This window comes from Colius striatus, chromosome 15, assembly GCF_028858725.1.
Source record: "Colius striatus isolate bColStr4 chromosome 15, bColStr4.1.hap1, whole genome shotgun sequence".
In the NCBI taxonomy this organism is placed as follows: Eukaryota; Metazoa; Chordata; class Aves; order Coliiformes; family Coliidae; genus Colius; species Colius striatus.
This window is the reverse complement of record NC_084773.1, coordinates 11,805,929-11,815,202: the sequence shown is the minus strand read 5'-3', so window position 1 is coordinate 11,815,202 and position 9,274 is coordinate 11,805,929.

Genomic DNA, 9,274 nt, shown 5'->3' with positions numbered 1-9,274 from the left:
AAAGGCATAATATCAAATAGTCTTTGTTCAGAAATATCACTTTATTACAGAACTGCTAATTTGCCTCAGTAGTAACACCACAGAAATAGGTAGCAGAAAACTAAGATGTTTGAACAGCTATGGCTCTGTCTGGCACAACCTCTGTGTTCTGTGCCATCCTTGCTAACACTTACTTCACCAAGCTGGAACAGAGATTACTTGAAAGCAGACACATTTTGTGAACTCTTGGAAGTGTGCAAGCTCTTCATAGCTTTGATTCATTGTTTGTGTCCCACACATGCCATAAACCACTTAGACTTTGCATTTGCTTGAGGGCAGAGAAACTTTTAAGGCCAGAAGGACATCTGGGGTCTATTCTTAGCCACCATTAACTTGCTTAATGAATGGAATAAATGGCATGTGCAACATCATGGGAAAATCTGGCTGGTGGCACAGGCAGTGCAGCTCCTCAGGGATTTCTAGGTTGTGTCATGTTGCTTCAGGGCACCATGTTTTTGGGGCTTATTAAATGTCTGGACAGTGCTTCCTCAGTGCACAGCTGAGAAAGACAGGCAGTTTGCATGATAAGAAGCACAGGCTGCTCCTTACTTTTGCAATAGCATGTCTACAGACTTGGGCGCTTCTTGGGGGTTGTTTTGTTAGGGCATGGGATTGGGATTTCAGGATATCGTTATTTCTTTGCTCCCTTCATTTCTTCCTTGAAGGAATTACTTGTCTTCTTCACCCTCTGGTCACCCAGTTTGTGAGGTGAAGGGATTACTTGTCTTCTTCGTTCAGTCAGCCGGTTTTTGATGTGGGGACACTGACCCCTACCACAGAGGTGCTGCGAGGGTTAATTAGTGTTGGCAAAACATTTTGAAATGACTGATTGAGAAACACTGCCAGAGATGAAAGCTGAATAAGTATCTGGATAAATAAATATTCCTTTGTAGTCTTATCATTACAGGAAACTCCCTGTGTACCCAGGATGCTGCACAGGTCACTGAGCAGCCATCTCCCCACTGCCTGGAGTCTTCTCAAGGGGACTCATTTATTTAAGGATTCCACTTTAGTTTCTGAGACATGAGCCACAGTACATTCCACACACAGGAAAGCCTGGCAGTGGCCAGCCAACACCACGGAAATACCAAATCAGATTAGCATTTTTTTCTCTCTCTGGAATTCTTGTTCCTGTGTTTCCCAGTGAATTGTCTGGCTACAGAACAGGGAGCATCCCAGAAGGGAGAAGTGGAAGCCAGAGCCTACCCTCAGGACTAGACACAAGGAAGCAGGAGGGATCCTCAAGTGAATGTCCACTGCCTACAAGAGCTCTGCTCTGCTTCAACATGATCTCTGGTGAGCTGCTGGGAAGTTTTTCTGCTGGTAGGTCTCTGAGACAACTGTCTCCTAGATCTCTTCTGACTGGGAGAAGCAGCTTCAAGACAGTTATGGACATCCCATGGGAAATATATGGCTGCTCACAAACTTCTTGCTGCTAATCTGTGTAGAGATGCTGAAAGGGAGAGAAACAATCACTGTGTGGTTCTCCTCCCTTTGTACTTTATTCTCGGTACAAATCCCTGCATCAGCACCACAGATCAATGAAAGATGTCAAAAGAAACAGCCCTGGGGACTATATCCATCCCATCAGATCCCAGCCTGTCTCTCTTTCCCTGCAGACCTTCTCCCTTCCCAGCACCAGACCGTCATGAACAACAGGCTGAACGGCCACATACACTGACTGCTGCAGGTGAACAGCAAATCAAGGGTCTCTCGACAGCAACAGGGATCTCTCCTGTCTCCTAGATTGTAGGGCACAAAGAAGTGATGGCCTGATAGAAAAAGAGTTACTATGGCTTGAGATAGAGCCATTCCAAACAGGGAATTAAAGCAGCTGAGCAGAAGACCTCCCTTGAACGGGAAATCTGTGCTACCCAAGTGCTGTGGCCTCAGAGTGTCTAATCGCTGGCACTGTTGTTTATCCCCTGTTCCCTCCAGCTGAAACAAACTTCCAGGAGAGATTTTATCTCAACATAAATTTTTCCAGCTGGAAAAATATGTCCTGTAACCTTTGCACAGCCAGAGCCAGGCACGAGATGGCAGCAGCCTTGTAGGGCCAGGACTGGGGATTTGTGACCCACATTTCCCACTCTTGCTTCTCCATGCTCCTTTTACCTTATAGATGAGCACCAAGAAACCCTGGCTTATCCTCTGGGTTGAAGGAGAAGGGTCCTCAGAATGAAGCTTTGCAAGAAGAGCTGTGAGCTTGATTCTCATCTTTGCAAACAGGCTGATGGAACAGGATTCACCCAGGTCCTTGTGTCCTGCCACTGATCCCCTGTGTGTTCTTGGACTGTCTCATCCAAAATGACTTTGTGGTATTCTTGCTGCTGATCTGATTTCTATCTAGTGGATGAAAGCTGCTAAAATCTCTGAAGGGCCACGTGGAAATGCCAAGACAGTCCCTGTCTTCTATCCTTTTACTGTGGGTATGCATGGGTACTGTGTAATGACTTAAACAAGGAGCAGCAAGTGCTCAGTGATTTGTATTTCACACGTGTTCTTGCTGAGAATGCAGACTCCTTCCTACTGAGAAGAAGGGAAAATGTTCTGCAATCTTCATCTTGGGATCCTCACCAGACCTGGGCCAGTTTCTTTTGCAATGCAAAGCTTATTCTAGTGTGTGCTGTGGTGGCAAGGAGCCTTTCTTGTAGTGCCTGTCAGCAGTGCTCTCCTCAAACAACTGCATGCAAACAAGCTCTGTGCTTTGCTCCAGCTCCTGAGCTAACGCAGCTAAACCCAGCCAACACCACAAAGAGTCGATGGACTCACGCTCCCTGACTTCTGGATTAATCAATGTGGGGACTGCTTGTTGATCAATCGAGCGGTGGTGGTGTAGCAGAGTCTGATGCAAACACTGCAGCAGATGTCAGGATCACAGAAAAATACTGGTTAGGAGAGATCTCTGGAGGTCTTTAGTCCAACCTCCTGCTCAAACCAGAGATGGCTTCAAAGTCATATCAGGCTGCTTAAGGGATGTTTTGGAAACCTCTAAGGCTGGAGATTTCACAAACTCTCCAGGGGATGGAGGGTGAATTCTAAGAGGCTGAGTTTGGGTTCAGCGGGGTGGCCCCACTGGTTTGCTCTGGTAAGAATGGAAATAAATGATATGGTTGCAATTTCAAGGCCAGTTCTGAATAACCATTTAGAATGGTAACTCGTTCCAGACTTCCCCCAGAATTCAGTTCTTTTGGGACCTAGGAGTTTACATTTGGCCCATTGCAAAGAGAGCCACAAAGCTACAGTCGAGGAGACTTTCCTAAGCAGGGCTATAAATCCAGGCTATTTGCAGCGACAAATGACCCAGGAACCTGAGGTTGCAATTTTATGATTTTGCATTAAGCTCTTAAGGCACAGTTCCAGCCTTTTTCCTGGCCCTTGCTTTGTGGCAAAACTACAGCTGCTGTGACTGCATGGGAACTGATCCAGCTGAAAAATACTCTGCCTGAGGAAAAGATACCTTTTATTATCGTCACTGTGATGGCTTGAGAAAGAGGGACACACAGGAGGGGGAAAAGTGGAATTGCCTCTTTCAGTGACAGCCTGTGCTTTGGTCACTTTGAGAAGAAAGTGAAAACTGCAGCTTTGTGTAAAATAGGCTGATCCTGCAAGTCCTGCACACAAATTTCCTTCAACAGAGGTGTATGGAGCACACCAAAAAAGGATTCATAAAGTTATGCTGATTTCTAAGAGCTGTGGGAGGGAGCACATGGCTCCAAACTCTTTCTACTCATGTGGAATGGATTAAAGATAAAAACAACCCTGTTAGAGTCATTTTGCTCCTGAGCTGTTTTGGTCCTCTCTATCTTCTCCAGAGAAGCTTGTACAGGAAGTATTATCTGTGAGCCAAAATTGTGGCTCATATCCCCAGGGTAGCTCATGGGATCCAGTTCCCCGTGCCAGAGAATGAGGCATCACTGGGTACCAGCTGCAATGGTTCAGGAACATTTGGTGCTAGCCTGGCTATTTTCTTGCAGGATCTGCCTCCTTGCATCTGTTTTGGGAGTATGGGGTACTGGGGCACAGAGAAGCAAAGTGACTCTGTTGGTGCTATGCATTGAGGCTCTGGAGGAACAAGCCCCAAATCCACAACTTCTTAAAGCTGTTTAACTACAAGAAACTAAATCACAGATGGCACAAACATTTTCTTCATGCAATGACAGCTTTATTAGTTGGATCTGCTAGAAAGCTTCCACATCCCATCCCTAGTCCTTTGTCTGCACCTGTGTGAATGCCCAATGTTCTCCCCACCAGGATATCAGCAGATCCTGTAGGTTGTTTTCCATTGAAATATCTCCTCTTAGGTAAATATTACATCTGAGATTGCTTTGCTAGTAGCTTTCCTACCTGGAGTTTGTACAACAGGTCAATGCTCTGCTCAGAGATAAGAGGAATACTTGCTGTGAGTGCTGTTTGCTGTTGTGATATGCCACCCTGCTCTTCCCTCATCAGCTTCTTCTGTAAAGATTTTTTGAACACTGCTTACATCGTGGAGGTTTTAGCAAAGTGAGGGACATTGAAGATGAGCTGTTGAGTGCTTGGACAGAGAAGGACTTGTTTATTGCAACAGCCATGGCCTGTAAATTATTCATCTGTGTGTAATTGAAACAAGCAGATCCTCAAAGGTCTTGTTACAAAGGGTGAAGGATCAGCAAGGTTCAAGCAAAACAGGAAGGTTAACAGGTCCTGGAGAACCCTTCTCCACACACCTGCTTCTGCTCTATGATAATGCCTGTTTGCAGAAGAAAACTGAGTTGCTGATAAGTGAAGCCATGCATAGATATTTGTCTGTAGGGTGGGGAGGACATCTGTAAAATACCTTTCTGTGTCAGTGTTCCCTCCAGTGTGAAACAGATTTGTAGCTGTTTGCAGTGAAACGTATACATAGGCTGTGGGCACGTAGCAAGTATCAATGTGCAATAGGTTCTGGCCTCTGTGGAACACACAAGTTGCTTCCAAAGAGCAAGAGAGATGAGAATAGCCATCTAAGCAGAAAAGAAGCCAGCACACTTTTGCTCAGCACTTCTGTCTCCAGACAAATCCAGACTTCAACTAATTAAAAAGAGCAGATGCTAGCTGGAACATTAATTGGAGCAACATCTTTTATCTGTGCTTCAATCTGCATTCTAGCTCTCTTGTAGTAGGTTTGGACAGAGAAAGAGTTAACCCTTTAGCTGGCTTATTATTTTGTTAGGCATAGCATATGTTTAGAACACAACATTATGAAACACCTATGAATAGGTTTGCATCTGATTTCTTTTTTTCAGGATCAAATAATTCACTGTCTAATAATGCAGAACCCTCATCACAACCAGCACTCACAACCCTTCCTTCTCACAGTGTTGTTAGGAAAGTCATCTTGCTCAGCTTTCTAAGGCCTCGTCAGTAGTGCTGAGCACAGGACCAGCTGCTGTTCTTCCTCGGATGTACTGTCTTCAGAGGACACCTCTTTTTAACCTGTGCTCATTTGTTCCCTTCAGCCTGTGTTCCTTCTCATTAGATCTGATGTATGATCTATAGAAAGCGCAAAGAGCTTAGCTGACATCTGATATGCTTATAAATAGCCTGTGTGCCCTGCTACAGTTCTGTAGCTATCCCAACATGAGCAAACACTTGACGTACTGCACTCTTCCTGGAACTGGGATGCTATTGAAGATTTTCCTCTAAAGCATCCAAATTTGACCTCTACTGGAGAATGGCTACTTAACTGCAGGCACCACAAGTCTGTTCCAGATTGGCAGTTTCTCAGTCTTGTTCTAGTCTCCGATTCCTCCCTTAGAGATGAAGCAAAGGTGTCGTTCAAGTAATGAGGCTCTTCCACTGCTCCCTGCCCTCCCTACTCCAGTATTCTGTTGAAGGCAGAAGCTCCCTTGGCTCAACTATGAGCCCCAGTCCTTTTGTACCTCTTCACTCACACATCACCCCCAGCCTCCTGTAACTTCCTTCATTCCTGTACCTCCGGTTTCCTCCCTCTCCATCAGGGCCAGACTCTGTCTCCTCGATGGCCTCCCTCAGTCCATCATAAGCCTGGCAATCTGTGAAGAGATTTGTCCTGAGGTGCTTTCCTGAGCACCAGTGCTTACATCTAAACACGTGCTCTGGCTTCCAGTGGGTCAAGAGCAGCAAAGACAGCAACCCTCAGTGCAAACTCTACCTCATCTCCTCACCACGGATCCCTTCACCCTTTTTTCTTTTGCTGATCTCTTTGAGTGAAAACTATTGTCGTTTCTCACCCCCTATTTTCATGGAATGGGCCTCAAATTCATCTCCCAAAGAGATTGCCAGAGAGAGATGCTTTTAGACAGGAGTTCTCTGGAGGCATAGGGGCCTGATTGGGATTTTTGAGATTATCCCTGACTCATTTTCTTACAGATCTGATGCAATAAGTGAGTCAGATCCCTCTGACACAGTTTGACTTGACGGATGCGGCCGGCGGGCAGCTGAGCAGCAGCATGTGGAGCTCATGTTGTTTTGCAAATGGAATAAAGTTCACTTAACAGCTTGTACTGTCATCTGCCTGTACCTAACATTAACTCAGAGGCCTCTCACCTGAAAGCAACCTGCAGCTCACTTACCCCATCAGTGCCTGCAGGTGTAATTATCTCCTCCAGTGGTGGAGGGGGTGGGTTTTTCTCAGAGGTGACCCTCTTTCCGAAGCCAGGGTAAAGGTCTCTTTTCTGTGATGCTGAACTCATTGTACTTGAAATGCTCACAGTCCCCAGCCCTTTTTGGGAAACCAAGACCCTGTCCAAAAAGCTCTCTCTCCTCTGGGTTTTCTATCTTAGCAAAGCTGCCAATACTAATCTTGAAGTAATTTTGCTTTTTTTGGCTGCTTTCTTTTCCCAGGTGTGAATGCTGTCATTACTAAATGACATCTATTTCCCATGGGTCTCTTTAGCCTGTAGTAAAATCCTTATTCCCCTCCAGCTCAGCTGCAGGCAGGTGTCTCCCGAGGCTTAGGTAAGTCCCTTCTTCTGACTCAGTTCTCATTGCACTGAGGTCTCGATGCCTATCTTCCTTCTGGATATGTCTTGTTGACAGCTGCAGGTGAATGGCTCACACAGTGATAGATGTCTGAGTGTTACACATTTAGAGGTCTGGAGATTAAGTTCATGGAAATTTGTCTCCTAATATTTCCTTCCCCTGCTCTGTACCATCTCCCCATATCAGCACCCAGCCCAGTTCCCCTGCCCTCACAGTTTCTATGGTGGTTTTCTGCCTGCTCTGTTTTGCCTCTCAGCCAGGTTCTGGCTCAGGCTCTGCACATTTTTCTTCCAACAGAAAACAAAATCCTACTACAGTTTCTGCAGCTGCATCCCTGCAGCCATCTCAACCTCTGCACAGCAGCCTCTGTCTCTTATACAGCTGTCCAGAGGGGCAATCCTTCTCTTGCAGTCCCCAAGAACGGTGTTTGCATCTGACCTGTCAGGAGAGAGCATCAGTATTGCTGCATTTGGGCTGGAGGCAGGTTTTATAATTGCCTCTTGAGTAGTTTTTGGTGGCTGATATATGTGCTCCTAGAAACAGAAGGTGTATCCCACTCCCAGAGTTTTCCTTGTGGAAAATAGGGGCAGTGGTGCTCAGAGCCTCTGATAAGAGTTTCTTTTGGGCATGGCAGCAGTCTCACTCTGCTGTACTCAGACTTGTGTCAGGTTAAGCCACCACCCTTGAACCCTTTCTCTGTTCTTGTTCCAATGTAGCTTCTAAATTAGAAACCCTACCAGCTGCATATGATATGAGCAGGGATTTTGCAACACTGGGAAGCTGAGTCAGGCCTAGGGACAGGAGTTATTTCTGCTGCCAAGAGGTTCAGTTGCATTCAGGTGCCCATTGCAATGGTTTCCCTTCTCACCTCATCTCCTCATAGGTTGTGCAATATTGCCAAATCCACTGGTCAGCCCAGCACTGAGAGCTCTGTGGAGCCCTGGGCACTGGCTGGCTCAGCAGGGACTCTACTTGCTGCCTGCCCATGGCTTTTTCCCTTGTCAGCAACAGCATGTCCAAGGTAAATTACCTCTTTTTGGAATGGCTTTAGTTTGAGCTCAGATTGGCAGCCTCTGCTTAATGTGAACCTCTTCAATGTAGCAGCAGGAGATCATGTGGGTATGGAAAATGGGCTGAAAACCCTTCCCATGATGTACCCTCTCCAATGGCCCACCACATGTGTGTTGTATGGATACAAATTTGCTGCTCCCAGTTTCCTTAGACAGTACCCTGCAGGGAAAGCAATCGGCTGTCTTTTAGATCCAACTCCTTTTGCCAGCTCCCACTTTTTAAGCTTTCTAGATAAAAATCTAATGGAGCTTGTTAAGGCCATTTCCCAGATTGGCAGTGGCTCTGGGAAAGGGTCTTGTAAAATACAAGTGTTTGGATTTCTGTTCTCCTCATATTTAGTTTCCTGTAAACTTTTCAGTGCTTTCTGAGCCTGGCCTATGGCTAAATCATTCTCAAGGACTAGTTCAAGGCTCTTTTTGTTTTCCTGATACTTTTTCTAATGTCTTGTAAACCATCTTATGCCTTTGGCACTGTTAAAAGGCGAAACAAGGAGTTTTGCCACTACAGTATGTCTATGTTTTGTTATAGCAGGAGGAACAGAGCTCAGATTCTAACTGAAGGTCCCTTAAGTTATTCTAAGTTTCCCTATTTAACTATATGGCATCACCCTGGGAAGAGCCCAGGTGAAACCTCCAACAGTTTGCCTGATTTACCTTCCACTCCCCATACACTATCTGCATCCTGGGTCACAGCTTCCTCTCTTTTCAGAGGGTAAATCCTGCAGCTCCATTAACATACAATTGCTCAAGACAGCCCCTTGAAGCAGCCCATGTGGCTCTTCAGTAGGTATGAGGTCCTGCAGCAGCCAAAGAAGGTTCCTGACATGTTTTCTCCTTAAAGGTGAGGATAAGAGAGGAGGAGGCTTCAATAACTGAGCTGACAAACTTTTTTCATCTCCTATCTGAGTCCCAGTGGGCTCCAGATAGACTTGAGAAGTGCCAAGTCCCTGGGCTGGCCCTGTCCCATGTGGAGGCTGCCTTCCAGTATGGCTCAGGAGCCTCTACTCAAGGCCATTTTTTTCCCAGCATTTTTATTTAATTCTAAACCTCTTGTTTCTGGATTGCTGAAACTTTCCTGCTGTTATATTTTTATGAGGACTTGTCTCACACATTGGGCTCTGCTGACTGATCCACCTTGCTATCCCCACTTCCATTGAGGCCATGCTGCAGCTGAGCCTCAC